This window comes from Grampus griseus (assembly GCF_964374135.1).
Source record: "Grampus griseus genome assembly, chromosome: 7".
NCBI lineage: Eukaryota > Metazoa > Chordata > Mammalia > Artiodactyla > Delphinidae > Grampus > Grampus griseus.
In genome coordinates this window covers 81,407,864-81,426,585 of record NC_139001.1, presented here as the reverse complement: position 1 = coordinate 81,426,585, position 18,722 = coordinate 81,407,864, and the positions used below count along the sequence as shown (strand labels likewise).

Sequence of the window (18,722 nt, the reverse complement as noted above, 5' to 3'; positions counted from 1 at the left end):
TGTTTCTAAAATTTTGTCACTTCAAAAATGTTAAATAATGGAATTATATAGTATATAACCTTTGGGGATTGGCTTTTTTCACTCAGCATAATTCCCTGGAATTTCATTCAAGATTGACTGGTTTTATGCCTCACCACATGTTTTATTTTCCTGCTTTTTCCATGTCTGATCATTTTTACTTCATGTTATACACTGTGAATTTTTCCTTCTTGAGTCCTGGGTATTTTTGTATGCCTTTAAATATTCTTCAGCTTTCCTCTGGAGTGCACTTAAGCTACTTGGAAATAACAATTTGATCCTTTTAAGTCTTGCTTTTAAAACTCATTAGGTGGGACCAGAACAATGTTTAGTCTAAGTCTACGTATTCCCCACTATTAGGCAAGGCACTTCTGAGTATGCTACTCTATACCTAATGAATTATGAGGTATTCTAGTTCCCAGCCCAGTGTGAATGCCAAGTGCTATTCTCTCTATCCTTTCAGGGAATTCTTTCCTCAGCCTCAGTTATTTTCCTCACATGCATGCATTTGTACTCTGAGGGATGCTCAAAGGGAACCTCCCACAGATATCTCCATTTCTCTCCCTGCAGCTCTCTCTTCTCTGGCATTCTGTCCTGCAAATTCACACTGCCTTGATCTCCCCTGACTCTTCAGCTACATCTCCTCAACTTAGTCTGCTGAGCTCCAACTGGGTTCACCCTCTTTGCACACAGAATAGAAACTCACTCAAGGCAATAAGCTAGGGCATTTCTAGGGCTCATCTCCTTTGTTTCCTATTTCTGAAAGATCACTGACCTTGATTGACTGATGTCTAATTTCTTAAAAACCATTGTTTCATATATTTTGTCTGGGGTTTTTTTTTGGTTAATTTCAAGCAAGTGGGCAAATATAACCCCTGTTATTCCATCTTGGCTGGAAGCCAGAGTCCTCTATGATTTATTCTTAATCAAATTTATTTTTTCATTTTGACATAAGATTTATTCTCTTTGATCAAGAAGACAGAAACAAAATTGAAATTTAATTGTCTTTTAATTTCATTTTATTATTTCAGTGTTTATCCAAATAAAAGTCTTTCCCTGAATCTTCTTCTTGTTCCAATCATAACTTTAAAAGTTCCTTTTATATCTTTAGGATTTTTCTAAAGCCCAATTCATTCTGTACTTGATAAAAGTTTTTATATTTTTCTTGCATACCTTTTCATTTTTCCCTTCTTTTCTTTCTACTTTTCTTCCTTCTTTCCATTCAGTAAGTATTTATTGAAGGCCTATAATGTGCCAGATGCTGTGTTAAGCACTGAGAATAACTTATGGAAAGGATAGACAAAGTCCTTACTCTGTTGCGTAAATTCTAGTGATGAGAGAAAGGCAATAAACATAAACAGATTATTTTAGTCAGGAATATGTGCTATGAAGAAAATAAACAAGATGGCATTTTGAGGTGATGTTTGAGCTCAGATATTAGAAGAGTTTAGGAGAGGGAACAGCAACTGCAAAAGCCCGAAGTCAAGAATAAGTGTGACATATTCAATAAACTGAAAAAGGACACAACTGGAGAGTCATTTACAAAGAAGAGACTGGTACAAAATGTAATCAGGTAAATATCAAGAAGTCAAATGACATAAAGTCTTAAAGGCTGAATCTTCGGTTTATATGACTTTTCTTTTGCTTTTGAAACATACCTCTTTATACCTAAGCCACATGGAAAGCTCCCTGTTCAACCCCTTGAGCCTCTACATAACTCTCTGGTTTCTTCATCTTTGGGCTTAGGCTGGTTGTATGGTCATGGTCAGAGTGTCCTTTTTTTTTTTTTTTTAATTTAAAACTTTCTTTGAGTTCCTTATAATAGATGCTGACAATGCACTTTTGTCTGTCTTTGAATACTTTGAAATACACTTTCCCAAAGTGTAAGATACCTTTGTGACCACACCCAGTGTGCACTTCCTAGGCTATTACAACGTCCAAGAGAACATGACCGATTTTTCCAATTATATTCCAACTATACCTGTTATTATTATTCACAGTTAAACACAAAGAAGTACTTTAAAGAGACAGTTGTGAACAGGCATCCAAAATTTTGTCAAGCTCTCAGCCTTTATCACAAAAACTTCTATCAGATTGCTTCTCCCAATCCATTCTTTTTTTTTTTAACTTTTAAAATTTTTTTTTTTTTTTTTTTTTTGCGGTACGCGGGCCTCTCACTGTTGTGGCCTCTCCCGTTGCGGAGCGCAGGCTCAGCGGCCATGGCTCACGGGCCCAGCTGCTCCGCGGCATGTGGGATCCTCCCGGACCGGGGCACAAACCCGTGTCCCCTGCATCGGCAGGCGGACTCTCATCCACTGCGCCACCAGGGAAGGCCCTAAAATTAATTTTTATTGGAGTGTAGTTGATTTACAATGTGTGTTACTTTCTGCTGTACAGCAAAATGAATGAGTTATACATACACATATATCCACTCTTTTTTAGATTCTATTCCCATATAGGTCATTACAGAGTATTGAGTAGAGTTACCTGTGCTATACACTAGGTTCTTATTAGTTATCTATTTTGTATATAGTATTGTGTATATGTTAATCCCAGTCTCCCAATTTATCTCTCCCTGCCCCTTCCCCCTTGGTAACCATAAGTTTGTTTTCTACATCTGTGGCTCTATTTCTGTTTTGTTAATAGGTTCATTTGTACTATTTTTTTGGATTCCACATATAAGCGGTATCATATTTGTCTTTCTCTGTCTGACTTAACTTCATTCAGTATGACAAACTCTGGGTGCATCCATGTTGCTGCAAATGGCGTTATTTTGTTCTTTTTTATGGCTGAGTAATATTCCATTGTATATATGTACCACATCTTCTTTATCCATTCCTCCGTCGATGGACATTTAGGTTGCTTCCATGTCCTGGGTATTGTAAATAGTGCTGCAATGAACATTGGGGTTCATGTATCTTTTCAAATTATGGTTTTCTCCAGGTATATGCCCAGGAGTGGGATTGCTGGATCATATGGCCCAATCCATTCTTTTTTTTTTTAATATTTATTTATTTGGTTGCACCGGATCTTAGTTACAGCAGGCGGGCTCCTTAGTTGCGGCATGCATGTGGGATCTAGTTCCCAGGCCCCCTGCATTGGGAGCATGGAGTCTTAATCATTACACCACCAGGGAAGTCCCCTGGCCCAATCCATTCTTAACACAGCAAAAAAGAGATACCTTCCTAAAGTGCAATTAAAGTCTTGTCAATCCTATGCTTATACTCTTGAAAGCTTCCCGTTGCAATGAAAAAAGAATTCACAACATGATTATGAATAATGAGGCCCTACATGATTCCCTCCCTGCCTATTTCTCCAGCCTCATCTCATGCCACTCCCCACTTCCCTCATTACATTTCAGCAACGTGGATCTTCCTTCAGTTTCTGGATCACACCCAACCCTTTTCCAGCTCTGGAATTTTGCACATGCTGTTTCCTTTGCCTAGAATACTCTTGCCCAGATTCCCTTCTCATGGCCAGTTTCTCTCTCATCTTTCAGGTCTCACTTAAATTTCATCTCCTCAGGGAGGACTCCCATCTCTCTAAGGGAGATCTTTCCTACCCCTCACCCTTGTTCTCCCTTAGGTCCTTATTTATTTCTTTCACAGCACTTAACATGACTGCCAGTTATTTTATTTGTATATTCATTTCTTGATTTTTGGTCTTTCTCCACCACTGCATTGTAAGCCTTCCAATTGTAGGATCCCCACTGCCTACAACTATGTCTGATATGTAGTAGGCCATAATGAAGGATTTAAATAATTTCATTTGATTTTATACCTAGTTCATATACTTTTGAATGAATGAATGAATAACCATGTTATAAACAAATCATAAAACTTAGAATAAAACTGACTTTTCAACAAAGATTTTCTTTAATACTGAAGTATTAAAAAGTCCAGTGAGGGAAAGGACATATAGGTATTGTAAAATTCTCATTATCTGAATTACTGGTTCAGTGTAACCCAATTACTCTAAACACATCTATAGCTGAACAAATGAAAAAGATTAAGAACAGTATCATCTCACAAAATGCATTTTTACTAAATATAATTTCATTTTTAATGTTAATGACAAGTCTTCTTTTTGTATTTTATACGATTAATCAAGATTTGGTATATGAAATTTCCCTGTGGCTTTCTGGTATTTTATATATATGTATGTGTGTATGAATATTTATATATTTATATGTATAGTCATATATATATGAAGTAGACTGAGGCTACCAAAAATTTTCCTAGAAAAATAGAATTTATACAGTAGTGAGCTGTTTGTGATGTCTGATATAACACCAAAGTTGAAAATATGAAATAGTGTGGGATTTTATCTCTTTATCATTCAGCATTATTCGCATAATACAGTTAAATCAAAGCACTTGTATTATAATATCCTGGTGTTTTTTTCAAACAGAATATTTTTGTCTGTTGAAAAAAAAGGGGGTGGGGGGGCGTGGAATTCCCTGGCAGTCCAGTGGTTAGGACTCGGAGCTTTCACAGCCGTGGCCTGAGTTTGATCCCTGGTCAGGGAACTAAGATCCCACAAGCCACACAATGTGGCCACAAAAGAAAAAGATATTGTCTGTTGAAGTGTTCATACTTAAAATATACAAATTACTGCTGCAGTTGTCTTTTGAAGTGTTCATGCCTGAAACATTAAAACTATCACTGCAGTCTCATCTTTGGATTTGTTTATTGTTTATTACTAGTAAGAAATGACCTGGTAATATAAATTTGAAATTTACTTGAGGGTTTCAGGATTATTTTCTTATAAATTTGGTAAATTCCTTTTACTTCTCCCTCTTGTTTTCAGTGTAAAAATTCATAGCTATGTTTTGTTGTTACCTGCTGTGTTTAATAGATGACTTATATGTCAGCATCTGTTTTTGGGGGTTTTTTTTGCGGTACGCGGACCTCTCACTGTTGTGGCCTCTCCTGTTGCGGAGCACAGGCTCCGGACGCGCAGGCTCGGCGGCCATGGCTCACGGGCCTAGCTGCTCCACGGCATGTGGGATCTTCCCGGACTGGGGCACGAACCCGTGTCCCCTGCATCGGCAGGCAGACTCTCCACCACTGCGCCACCAGGGAAGCCCCCAGCATCTGTTTTCTGATTCTAATTTGGATATCTTTCTGACAAAAATAATGAATCAATAAATAGTATTACTGCTCAGCTATGAACTAGAATTAATAAATGCTCCTAAAAGTTACATAGCATTCCAGATACTTTGACTCTCTAGATCAATAGAGACTAGTTTATTAGCTTACAGGTTAATCTGAGTCATCAATATCCTTCTTGAAAACTATAAAAATAAAAATATTAAAACATAACCCTGTTGAAGGTTAGAAACAAAAAGCTTCAATAAAGAGTAAAGTTTTCAAACAGTACCTATAGTTAGAACTAAAAAAATCTTTATCTTTTTATTCTGCACCTTTGCTTCTGTATCAGGTTGCCATGGAAATTTTTTCATTAACATTAGATTGATTTTTCCAGAGATGAAATTGCTTGCATCGTCTCATCTCCTAATATTCCTAAAGCCTCCTAAGCCAACTTTAGTGGTTTAACCTCCAAGTTCCAGATTCCCAAGAATTTCTGCCATGCTGAGTATTCTTGAAACTCAAATGTAACACACTGATGTGTTCAATGTTAATATCAAGGTTACTGCCATGTTTTCATTCTTGGTCCAAAGAAAGTGTTTTAAACATTTTTAGGCATCAAGGGAAAACTTTGAATTGTAAGCTGAAGAATTCCAAGGACATTTACCTAATAAAAATAAAGAAACAAAATCAGATGCTTTTATAAAGGCTTATACGTAGTATTCTAGGCTTTTTTGCTATAAAATATTAAAGTTCAAGTTAATGAACAAAGAAAACAGTATTTGATTTGAGTAACTGGACCTTATACACCTCTACGTAATATGTTAAAATTCGTACCTGAGTCAGTTCTTAAAAGTAGAACTTCACCTTGTGTAGACTGCCAAAAATAAACATAATTTTGTCCTAAGTACCTGATTGCTTCACGCCTCTTGAGTGAACATCCCAATTGGTTTCCAAAAGTTATTCCTCAGGTTTTGAGGGAACATACCTTGTGTTACTTGTTTTTGAGCACCTAGATTTTTAGTAGATACTCAGTACATGTTTCTTACTACCATGTTTCTTACTGACATGTAATTTTAGTCTAAGATAAGATACAAAAGGCACCCAAGGAAGAAAAGGTTGAAAATTCATGGCATTTGATGTGAAAAGGAACCCAATTTCACCATCAATAGATACAAAAAATACTATTATAATCCTTATGTATGATATTTTAATGTAGCTTAAATGTTTCTACTTTTTTTTTAGGAAGTAACTTTTTATTTTTCTTTATACAAATACAATTTTTAAAAATTCTGCATCTTTTTTTTTTCAAGCCCAAATTTTATTATAAGATTCAGTGAACATAACTCTGTTAAATTGCTAGCACAGTTTCTCACTCTTTCACACACTGTTCTTACAGACTGACAGTGCTCTCCAGACCTCACTTTGAATAGCACTTAGTATTTAAGTGATCATTTAAAGTTAGGGACGGTACCTAACTTTTGAGCCTTACTTTCTTTATTTGTCCAGTGGAACCAATAATACTTACCCTGGCATTGTCAGAATTAAATGAAATCATTGAAGTGTCTGTCATTGCCTGGCAGAAGCTGTATGTCTATTAAATAGTAGTTCATTAATCACCCTCCAATGCCTAGGGAAATTCATAGGAATTCGATTTCTTTTCTTTCCTGCCTTTAGCAAGTCTGTGCATCACAGGCAACTGGACATCTGGTTTCTTTCAGTCCGACCATGGTGTTTAGAGTCCTTAGGCTTAGCCTGGGAATGTTCATTGTTACTGGCTGGCCTTTGCTTCTACGCCTTTTCAGTAAACAGCATTCTATCCTGATGATCTTTCCATAGCAGTACATTAGTGATCATCTCCATTCTAAACGTTTTTACTTTTAGAACATGTTCTTCAATTCATTTTTCCTCACTTGACAATATGTCTTAGAAATTTTTCCATATCGCTGTAGAACTACCTCTTTTTTTTTTTTTTTTTTTTTTTTTTTGCGGTACGCGGGCTTCTCACTGCTGTGACCTCTCCCGTTGCGGAGCACAGGCTCCGGACGCGCAGGCTCACGGGCCCAGCCACTCCGCGGCATGTGGGATCTTCCCGGACCGGGGCACGAACCCGTGTCCCCTGCATCAGCAGGCGGACTCCCAACCACTGTGCCACCAGGGAAGCCCAGAACTACCTCTTTTAACTGTTGTATTATCTTCCATATTATGAACGTTTTATTATTTACCCATTCCCTAGTTAATAGGCATTTAGGTTGTTTTGTATTTTTCATTCTAATGATCAGTGCTAGTGAATATCATTTTACATAATTCTTTGTGCACATATTTTATTATTTTTCCAAGCATGATAAAGAAGAGGAGCTACTGTTTCAAAGAATATGCATATCTTAATACTGGTGCTGATATATATACCTCCTAAAAGGAGGTAAATGGTTCTTCTACCAGTAGTTTGACACTAGCTGTTACCCCATACTCTTGACTGAACTTGCTATTACCAGTCTTTTAAAAATGTTTACACATCTTAGGAGTGAAAAGTGATACTTTGTTATTGCTTTATTTTGCATATTCTGATTACTACGAAGATTGAACATCTTTTCTTAAGCTTACAGGCCTTTTGGCATTTCCTCTTCTCAGCCTATCCATATTTATGGTCCATTTTTCTTTTGGGCTTTATATCTTTTTTTTATTGACTTTTGGAAGTTACTTATACATTCCAGATACTAATGCTTTAGACTGTTATATATGTTGCAAATATTTTCCCCCATCAATTGTCTTTTAAGTATTTTGGTGATTCTTTTGCTGAACAGAAGTTTTAAATTTTGATGTAGTCAAATTTAACAGTCTTTTTCATAATTGCATTTGCTTTTTGTATCTCCTTTAGAAGGCTTTCATAAATATAGTTCAAATAAACATTCTTTTATATTGTCTTACTGCATTTATGTTTTAGCTTGATTTAGTTTTTGTTTTTGACTTATGTCTTGAATCATCTGGAATGCATTTTTGTAAATTACATGAGTTATGAAGTAACTCATTTTTTTCCCCAAGTGAGTATACAGTTGTCCCAGTGCCACATATTGAATTGGCCATCCCTTTCCTACTGATTTAAAATACCACCTCATAAAAAAAATAAAATGCCACCTCTATCATCAACTAAATTTGCATATCTATGGGTTTATTTGTGGCCAGTCTCTTCTGTTATACTACTTGCCTATTCTTGTATCAATACTACAACTTTTTAATATGTTTTACTATTTGATAGGGCAATTATCCCTTTCTTGTTTTTGTATGTTAGTTTTATACTTAGCTACCTTCTAAATACCTTTGTCCTTGGTTCTAATAATTTTCCAGTTTGGGTACTTTAGGAAAATGATCATGTTGACTTCAAGTACTAACAGTTTTCTTTATTTCTATTAATCATACCTCATTTAATAGTTATATGTCTTACTAAATATTCAAGGCCAAGCCAATTCCACATAAACACCTAAGAAGGGACACATTTTTATCAGCTTCTCCAGAAGGTTTTATCCTTCTCTACCTATCCCTCTCCCAAATTTTGTCCTCCATTCACGCAAGATGGATTGGAGTTTTCTTTTTTCCTTCCTTCCTTCCTTTCTTTTCTTCCTTTATTTTCTTTTCTTTTTTTTTTTAATGAACAATTCTTAAGCTTGAGTTACTCCAACCAATATATGGGGCTAGGGGAATTAACAAGGTAGAGAAGCGATTCAAAAGTAGAATAGCCCATTATATTAATCTTTTCTGACCTGAAGTCGAATTTTTCTTTCTCCTTTATGTATTTGGGCATTTAATCACTTTGCCTTATAATCTTCAAAAGTCTATGTTTTGTCTCCCCAACATTTTAACTCCTTCCGATTAGGCTATTTCTCCTGCCTCATATACTCACAGTTCCTTTCCTCCTCCCCTGATACCTGTACTGCATGTCCTTAACTTCATATAAACCTGTATTCCAGCTTAGATTCTGTGTTCCATATTTCAGTCACACAAGTGCCATATCTCAGACTTCATTGCCCCTCTATCTTTTGCCCACCCCTCTTCAAAACCATGGTCCTATTTTATTTTTGTTTGATTTTCTTACATTTTTTGAAATAATTTCAAACTTACCAAGACGTTGCAATAGTGCAAAGAACTCTATTCACACAAATTCAGCAATTAACATTTTGCCATATTTCCTTTATCATTCTCTCTTGCCCCACTCTATGTGAGTGTTTCTGTATATTTTTTAGAATACTTTGATATTAAATTGCAAAAATCATATAATCTGTTTTGTTTTTGTTTTTTCTGTGCCTGTACTCAATAAGCCAGAGGTCCAGCTCTGTCCATAGTGCTGTCTTGTCTGATAAGTCATGTTCTGGTGAATAAGTTCACCTTTTGGATTCTGCCATAAATTCATGATCATTGACCTCAAATTGGCTTTCACTGCTACCTATGTATGAGTGACTGTTTTTAAATTTACAAATAGAGGGATGTTTGGGGATATCATTTTGTTATGATGTCCTGTATGGAAATTTGATCAGATGATACATTGTGTGTGATTTCATTTGTCTGGAATCACTGAGATTTCCTTTATGGCCAGCTATTTTTATTTACTTACCAAATATTTACATAACGCTTACTATGGGCCAGGAGCTAAGTACTTTATAAATCTTCACTTATTCAATTTGCTCAACACTGTGTCGTAGATATTAGTATTATCTTCATTTTGCAGATGAGAAAATTGAAGAAGAGAGATATAACTTACCCTAAGTCACACACCAAGAGGTAGAGTTGAAATTTTATTTTCAGCAGTCTGGGTCCAGAATTTGTGCTCTTAACCACAATTTTTAGGGTTTTCCCCCCAAGATTCTGCTCTTTTCCATCTTGTTCAACCTCACTTTTTAAGAGGCAGGTATTAAAAGTTATGCTTTCAACTTAATTTTTTTTTTTTTTTTTTGCGGTACGCGGGCCTCTCCCTGTTGTGGCCTCTCCCGTTGCGGAGCACAGGCTCCGGACGCGCAGGCTCAGCGGCCATGGCTCACGGGCCCAGACGCTCCACGGCATGTGGGATCTTCCCGGACTGGGGCACGAACCCGTGTCCCCTGCATCGGCAGGCGGACTCTCAACCACTGCGCCACCAGGGAAGCCCTTTTCAACTTAATTTTCATGGAAACAGTCATTCTCTTTTTATATTTATATTTCATTTGTTTACAAAATATTTTATTAAATTCCTAAATGACACCAGCACGTGTTATTGACTCAGACAGCTTTGGAAACAACACAACTGATATTCAAAAGCATATAATTCAGGTGGTATGAGCAGAAGTAAGCTTTTGCCTGTTTTCAAATGGAAATGCTGTTTTGATCAATTCAGTGATTTGTTTATGTGGAGGTCCGTTAAGAGACTTTCCTCTGTAGTTCAAATCAGAATATGTTCTTCAAGTAAATAAAGGCAGAATCACTGAAAAGTTATTTGCCATCTGACAGATGTCATTATCAGAAAATAAGTACATAGGAATGAAATTGCATTTGTAAATTAAGATACTTGTAGACCAGCAATGCTTATGTTAGAAATGTCATGGATCTATGATACCAAAGCTGTTTTTAGCTTTATGTGCATAGAGATTCATCCTATGCTAGGAAGACTGACATATTTTTTAAAGGTGTATTTCTGATACTCCCTAGCAGAAGTTCTCCCCTTCAGTCTGGTCAGGCTCTTCCCCCATCCCACGGGTATCTAATCTCAGTAAACATATATAAGATTGAGTTGAAAACAATGAAGTCATCTTTATAAAGTATTTCTTGCTTTTCTAGCTTATGTAGAAAGGATAGCGTTGGAATGACCAGGAGAACATCTAGCTCAGAGGAGGTTCTTCAGAGTTTTCCAAACGTTGGACACTAATTTACATTTTTAAATTATATTAAGTATTTTAACACAGTCATAAAAATAACATGCCCACTCACATGTGTTATACCAAATTGTAACACATGAACACATCATGAAACAAAAATAAACTGTGCTGCTAGTTTATATTTTTATGAACTGCTGACTAAAGCCTTACCACCAATTTCCCTGTAGATATGTGAACTTCTTATGAGTATGCATTTTTATTTTTAGTTGGCCTTTTTTTAAAACTTGAGTCCATTGTTGTATCTCCAAATCAAATTATGCAAGCAAGAGAATAGCTGCAGCATATGTATGCTCCATTACATAAATACAAATACGACACAGAGGAGTCTTCCTGCCACGTATCCTTATCACTCCTTAACAATTCTACAATGGCAAATTAATGTGATAATATTGTATTAACGAAAGTCTTCTTGCTTAATTTAAGTTTTTGGTAGTTCTTACCCATATTTTGTATTCATGACCAAAGACATGAGTAATGATTAGATATAGTCATTCAGTTTTGGAAACAGGATTTTCTTTACTTCCCTTCAAGCTTCTAGACCACTTTGATTGCAGCGATTTTAATATTGCCAAAGCCAAATTTACTATTTTTCCAAAAAGTTGACATTTACAATAGCTTTTATGTGGTAATCAGAATTGTCTCAATATTATAAAACCAAAACAAAGTACAGAAATAAATTTGTTGATGAAGATTACTTAAATTGCAACTGTCACCTATATCCCTTGGTTTCATACGTTTTATTAATCAAAATAACCCATTATTCTTATTGATGGATTTTAATAAGTAATATGATAATTTGGTCTTCCAAAATGAATTATTACCAACAAATCTCTTTTTCTGCTTTTTATAATGGAAGTTCCATTTAGATTTTATTAGACAAAAGAGACCTACAACTAAAATAATTTGAAAACTACTGATCTAGTTCAGTCCATTAATCTTAACAAATTGAAAAATTAAAGCTCAGGTTACATATCTTGCTCAAAGTTATAAGCTGGAAAATTGTAGATACCAAACTTCCTGTTCGTTCACTGTTCTTTGTATTATGTGTTATCTCATATCTGAGTTCCTATAGTACATTTAGTTTATGCCATGCCATTTAGCATTTAATGCCATGGTTTGTATACAGGCATTCATTTATTTATTCAACAAGTAATTTTCTGTGTGCCAGATACTCTTTTTTTTTTTTAATAAATTTATTTATTTATTTTTGGCTGCGTTGGGTCTTCACTGCTGCACGCGGGCTTTCTCTAGCTGGGGTGAGTGAGGGCTACTCTTCGTTGTGGTGCGTAGACTTCTCATTTGTGCAGGCTTCTCATTGCGGTGGCTTCTCTTGTTGCGGGGCACGGGCTCTAGGCACACGGGCTTCAGTAGTTGCAGCACGCGGACTTCAGCAGTTGTGGCTTGCAGGCTCTAGAGTGCAGGCTCAGTAGTTGTGGTGCATGGGCTTAGTCGCTCCGCGGCATGTGGGATCTTCCTGGACCAGGGCTCGAACCCGTGTCCCCTGCATTGGCAGGTGGATTCTTAACCACTGCACCACCAGGGAAACCCATGTCAGATACTCTTTTTGGCACTGGAAATAGTCTCTGAATCCAAAAGTTGAACTGAAAATAAAATAAGAAAAGTAGATTCTATTCAGCCTTCATTTGATTTTGGTTAAATAAATACACACCTACGATTAATCACCTTGTGTATCACTGATTGGTTTTAACATATCATTAAGAACTTTTCTATTTGTGATTATATTTTAGGGGAGTAAAAAAAAGTTCTCTAGGTGAGAAAAACAAATAATTCAACTCAAAGCACACTGTTTTCATACCCAGTACCTGATAATGTAAGTACATAAAACAGAATATGGTAAGGGCTGTTACATGCATGTAAGCAATACTGTAAAATGAGATAGTAACTCTAAGCAGGAGACTGGAAGAGGCTTCATGGAGGAGTTGACCCTGGAATTTAGTTAAAGGACAGAAGGTTGCTTTAAGAAAGTGAGAGGAAATCTTTCTATGCCCAGGGAACAACACGTGCATAGGCATAGAGTTGTGAACAGTTGTGGCATTTCCAAGAAAGAATAATGCATTAGAATACTAGGATGTCTTGAGAGAAGTGGTGAATAAGCATTTTTAGGCATCATTATATGATTGAACAACGGAAGTAATGAAATGTGAGGACTTTTTATATTGTACACCAGGTATTCCTCATGCATCTACCTGTTTCTGTTCCTAAGTTCTTGAAGAACACTGATGGTATTTTGTACTTGCCCATTTATGGTGACAAGTGCAGTGCCATACATGGCAAGGGCTTTGTATATCCTTACTGATTAATTACACTCATCATTCACTCAACAAATATTTTTGGCTCCAGCATGTGTAAGATTCTATACTTTGTGCTATGAGAAGTAAAAATAGTTGCGATACAAAGCCAGCCTTCAAGAAGCTATTGAGCCCAAAGCACAAATTAGTCTGGGATAAACCATAATGGGAAAGAATATTAAAAAATAATGTCTATATGTGTAAAACTGAGTCACTCTGCTGTACAGCAGAGATTGGCACTACACTGTAAATCAACTATACTTCAATTTTAAAAAGTTTTTTTAATTAGCAAGGGTTTTTGTCTGTTATGGTGACTAATACATCCATATGTTCACAGAGCTTATGTTCTTATCAGAGGAGACAGACAATAATAGGATAAATAGTAAAATACAGTATGTTAGATAGTGATGAATACTAAGAAGAAAAGTAAAGTAGGAAAAGAGGGAAATTGATTATCAGACAGAAAAAGGAAAGGTAAAATTATTTAATTTCTCTTGCCTCAGTTTCCTCAACGCTAGAAAAGAAAAAGTAGTAGTACTTACTTACAGGGCTGTGACAAGGCTAAGTGAGTTAATATGTGTATGTATAAAGTCCCAGAAGATGGTAGGATGTCAGCCAGTATTATTTATACATTTGGCCAGAATAACTTTAGCACAACAGTCATCTTATTTTCATCACTTATGGACTTCTTTTATTTTAAGACATATTTTTATTAAAGGATATACTTCCAAACAGTTTTGAACTACTTTATCTATGGAGGAAGGCTCCCTCATCCATATCTTGTTTGTTTTAGCTTCTGCTTCCAGTGCAGTCACATCTAAATCACTTTCTTACTGAAGTGAATCATCATTCTTTCATAGTATTTCTTATACAGAACAATATTTGCTTATCTGGATGTCAGGGCATCATTTTCTATTTAAGGCATCGGGTAGGCATCCAGATCTTCCTGTGGAAAATATTCATTAATGCCTCATCACTTATCACATCTCAAGGTTAACAGATCTAACAAAATGAGACCTTTATGCTTGCTTACCAGCTAAAAATGAGTACCATATTGGGATTATTATTGCCAGATAAATATAAAATATTCAATATTAATCTTTTGGAACTAAGATCATTTGCATGGATTAGGTAAGGTTTCAGGTCTCCTACTAACCTTTCTTTGCCTGTGTAACCTCTGCACATCCTTAGATGTATCCTGCTTCCCCCTTTCTCTGATCCCTGAAAACTGGACTAGCTCTTTCTTTGTGTTCATTTAGCACTCCATACTTAGCCCTAGCACAGCTGGTGTCACTCAGTGTTCTAATTAATTACCTGTTTACCTGACTGCCCACCTCCCTACCCTCCACCGCTCAGACAGTAAGCTCCTTGAGCTAGGGGAACAATGTTCTCTTTATGTCTGGGCCCCGAGTATCTGTTACAGTGCTTCACATGTAGTTGACTCCCAATAAACTTAAAACATTAAATATAATGCCAGGAGTACCTTTAATATATCAGGAATATAGAAACATAGTTATTTAACCTTGGTCACACATCCCTTAGTTGTTTCTTTGTCTCTCTTGGCTGCTTTCTGAGGAATAGCGTTGCTCAAGCATGCTGCTACACCCTGTCCTACACAGTCCCCTGTCCTGCTTTGGCCCAAAATCAAAAAGAAAAAGAAAAAGTAGGCCAGATATCTGGAAAGACCTCAAAGGTAGAGGAGCACCCTGTGGAGTACTGTGGTCCAGAATGTGATCCCTACTTTTCCAATTTTAAAACATTGACTTCGCCATTCCTCTCAAGGGTGATGGGCCTCTAGGTTCTGAAAAAAGACCATCTATATATATTTTTTTAACATCTTTATTGGAGTATAATTGCTTTACAATGCTGTGTTAGTTTCTGCTGTATAAAAAAGTGAATCAGCTATACATATACATATATCCCCATATCTCCTCCCTCTTGCGTCTCCCTCCCACCCTCCCTATCCCACAACTCTGGGTGGTCACAAGGCACGGAGCTGATCTCCCTGTGCTATGCAGCTGCTTCCCACTAGCTATGTATTTTACATTTGGTAGTGTATATATGTCCATGCCACTCTCTCAAATCGTCCCGGCTTACCCTTCCCCCCCCACCCGTGTCCTCAAGTCCATTCTCTATGTCTGCGTCTTTATTCCTGTCCTGCCCCTAGGTTCTTCAGAACTTTTTTTTTTCTTTTTTAGATTCCATATATATGTGTTAGTTTACGATATTTGTTTTTCTCTTTCTGACTTACTTCACTCTGTATGACAGTCTCTAGGTCCATCCACCTCACTACAAATAACTCAATTTCATTTCTTCTTATGGCTGAGTAATAGTCCATTGCATATAAGTGCTACATCTTCTTTATCCATTCATCTGTCAATGGACACTTAGGATCCTTCCATGTCCTGGTTATTGGAAATAGTGCTTCAATGAACACTGTGGTACATGACTCTTTAAATTATGGTTTTCTCAGGGTATATGCCCAGTAGTGGGATTGCTGGGTCGTATGGCAGTTCTGTTTTTAGTTTTTTAAGGAACCTCCATACTGTTCTCCATAGTGGCTGTATCAATTTACATTCTCAGCAACAGTGCAAGAGGGTTCCCTTTTCTCCACACCCTCTACAGCATTTATTGTTTGTAGATTTTTTGATGATGGCCATTCTGACTGGTGTGAGGTGATACCTCATTGTAGTTTTGATTTGCATTTCTCTAATGATTAATGATGTTGAGCATCCTTTCATGTGTTTGTTGGCAATCTGTATATATCTTGTTTGGAGAAATGTCTGTTTAGGTCTTCTGCCCATTTTTGGATTGGGTTTTTTGTTTTTTTGATATTGAGCTGCATGAGCTGCTTGTAAATTTGGGAGGTTAATCCTTTGTTAATTGCTTCATTTGCAAATATTTTCTCCCATTCTGAGGGTTGTCTTTTCATCTTGTTTATGGTTTCCTTTGCTGTGCAAAAGCTTTGAAGTTTCATTAGGCCCCATTTGTTTTCATTTTTGTTTTTGTTATTTTTACAGTACGTGGGTCTCTCATTGCTGTGACCTCTCCTGTTGCGGAGCACAGGCTCAGCGGCCATGGCTTACGGGCCTAGCCACTCCGTGGCATGTGGGATCTTCCCGGACTGGGGCACAAACCCGTGTACCCTGTATTGGCAGGCGGACTCTCAACCACTGCGCAACCAGGGAAGCCCCCCATTTGTTTATTTTTGTTTTTATTTCCATTTCTCTAGGGGGTGGGTCAGAAAGGATCTTGCTGTGATTTATGTCATGGAGTGTTCTGCCTATGTTTTCCTCTGAGAGTTTTATAGTGTCTAACCTTACATTTAGGTGTTTAATCCATTTTAAGTTTATTTTTGTGTATGGTGTTAGGGAGTGTTCTAATTTCACTCTTTTACATGTAGCTGTCCAGTTTTCCCAGCACCACTTATTGAAGAGACTGTCTTTTCTCCATTCTATGTCCTTGCCTCCTTTGTCATAGATTAGTTGACCATATGTGTGTAGGTTTATCTCTGGGCTTTCTATCCTGTTCCATTGATCTATATTTCTGTTTTTGTGCCAGTACCATACTGTCTTGATTACTGTAGCTTTGTAATATAGTCTGAAATCAGGGAGCCTGATTCCTCCAGCTCCGTTTTTCTTTCTCAAGATTGTTTTGGCTATTCAGGGTCTTTCGTGTTTCCATACAAATTGAAATTTTTTGTTCTAGTTCTGTGAAAAATGCCATTGTTAGTTTGATAGGGACTGCATTGAATCTATAGATTGCTTTGGGTAGTATGGTCATTTTCACAATGTTGATTCAATATTTGCAAGAATTTAATTTATAAACCAGGTGACCTGTTTGTTGGTTGGTTGGTTTTCATTGATTGAAATACCTGTATCTGATATCTAAGTCACTAACTTAATGATATCAAAGCTCCTATGAAATCCATCAAATAATTAAAGGGTTGTTCAATGCCTGTGGAAACAGAACAAAATGAGTTAAACTGCACCAAGGATTATTTTACCCACGCTGAGGAGCAACCTTGTCCTTGTCTCCCTGATGGCTAGGAGAAAATTAAGTAAGGGGTAATAAGGTCTCAAGTATACTTTTGAAAGTCCTTATAATGTTTTTCCTTATTTGCTAAAAGGAAGCCGTTTTAAAAGTCAGGGGAAAATGTCTTTTTGTAACTCAGTAATGATAATGTACAATTTGGTTCCATAATTCTTTTATCCCAACATTAAGTTCCTGAAATAATGATAATGTGGTATTGCTGACAATGGTTCTAAGAAAGAAGGAAAGATAAAGAATTAAAGTTGGATGAGCATTCTCTGTACCCTCTGACTCCTCTAATTCAACGATCACCATAGTCACAGGGTTAAATCAATTTCATTAAGAAGGTTGACTGTGTGTGCTGGCTGGTATTCCTTCATATACTAACAATGCGTGAAGATCCACTACAGAGTAGAGAGTTCATCCTCTACCCTTGTGAAGAAACAATGAAGTGTAGGTTAAATGGTCATTAAAAGAAATAAGTTGTACCTCTTGTCAAGGTCTACAGTCTGTCCTTCAAGCCTTACCTCAAGGTCCTTTCTATTCCAGAAGGTTGGAAACCCAAGTGCCTACGGAGGCCAGGCTGGTGGGAATGAAGCAGGAAGCCACTGCAGTGTACTGGAGAGCCAAGTCCTTTCTGAAGGAGCAGCCACTGCTCCGTTCCAGATAATTGTTGCAAGGCAGGAATGCTGACCTAGTGTTACCACATTGTCCAGTTTCTCAGGTAAAGCAGGAAATGCAAATTTTCATGTGACATCTTTTGATTTAAGTATTGTCAATTAATTCACTTGTATTATTATTCTCAAACTGTGTGCGTGCCAGATACTTCCACAGGTGGGATTTGGCCCAGAGCCCTCGTGTTTGTAACTTGGTTTTGTATTTTGCTTACCTATTTGTTAAATTGCAGACTTTATTTTCTACAGGTTTTGCTTTGCTTCAGCATGTTCTCTAAAATATTCTATGCCTGGTTTTGTGCTATTGAAACTACCTTTCTCTCCAACCTGAACATTTTGTGCATAAGTTTTCTTTGGCTGCTACATTTTCTCTGCCACCATCAGCATTCCACTGAGCAGTCAAATGCTAGATGGAGTCTCCTTGAGACACTTTTCTTATGCCACCACTAAACATCTACAGGTATTACTACTTACTCATTTCCTTCCTGATGTGTAAGCTAAATAAACACAGTAAAAGATCATGGGATTTAGAGATTGTATGCTTTGGGCTGCCCCTTCTAGAATTTACACAGAGACTGTCTTCTTTCTCTTGCATCTTGAGAACCTTATCAGATAATTAATTAGACTATGGTTATCCTTTACATTTAATTATGTTTGCTGGAGATGTTGATTAGACTTAAGTGTTCCTAGATATTTATA

General features: G+C 36.8%; 1 protein-coding gene across 3 annotated transcripts in view; it reads left to right on the top strand.

Moving 5' to 3' along the window:
• The window catches only part of MBD5 (methyl-CpG binding domain protein 5), a 143,641-nt gene that overhangs the window by 60,827 nt on the left and 64,092 nt on the right, over positions 1 to 18,722 (top strand). For all 3 annotated transcript variants that reach the window (XM_082658880.1, XM_082658881.1, XM_082658879.1), the window contains exon 2: positions 17,899 to 18,073. The gene's annotated coding sequence lies outside the window, so the exon portion shown is untranslated. The remainder of the gene's footprint in view (positions 1 to 17,898; positions 18,074 to 18,722) is intronic.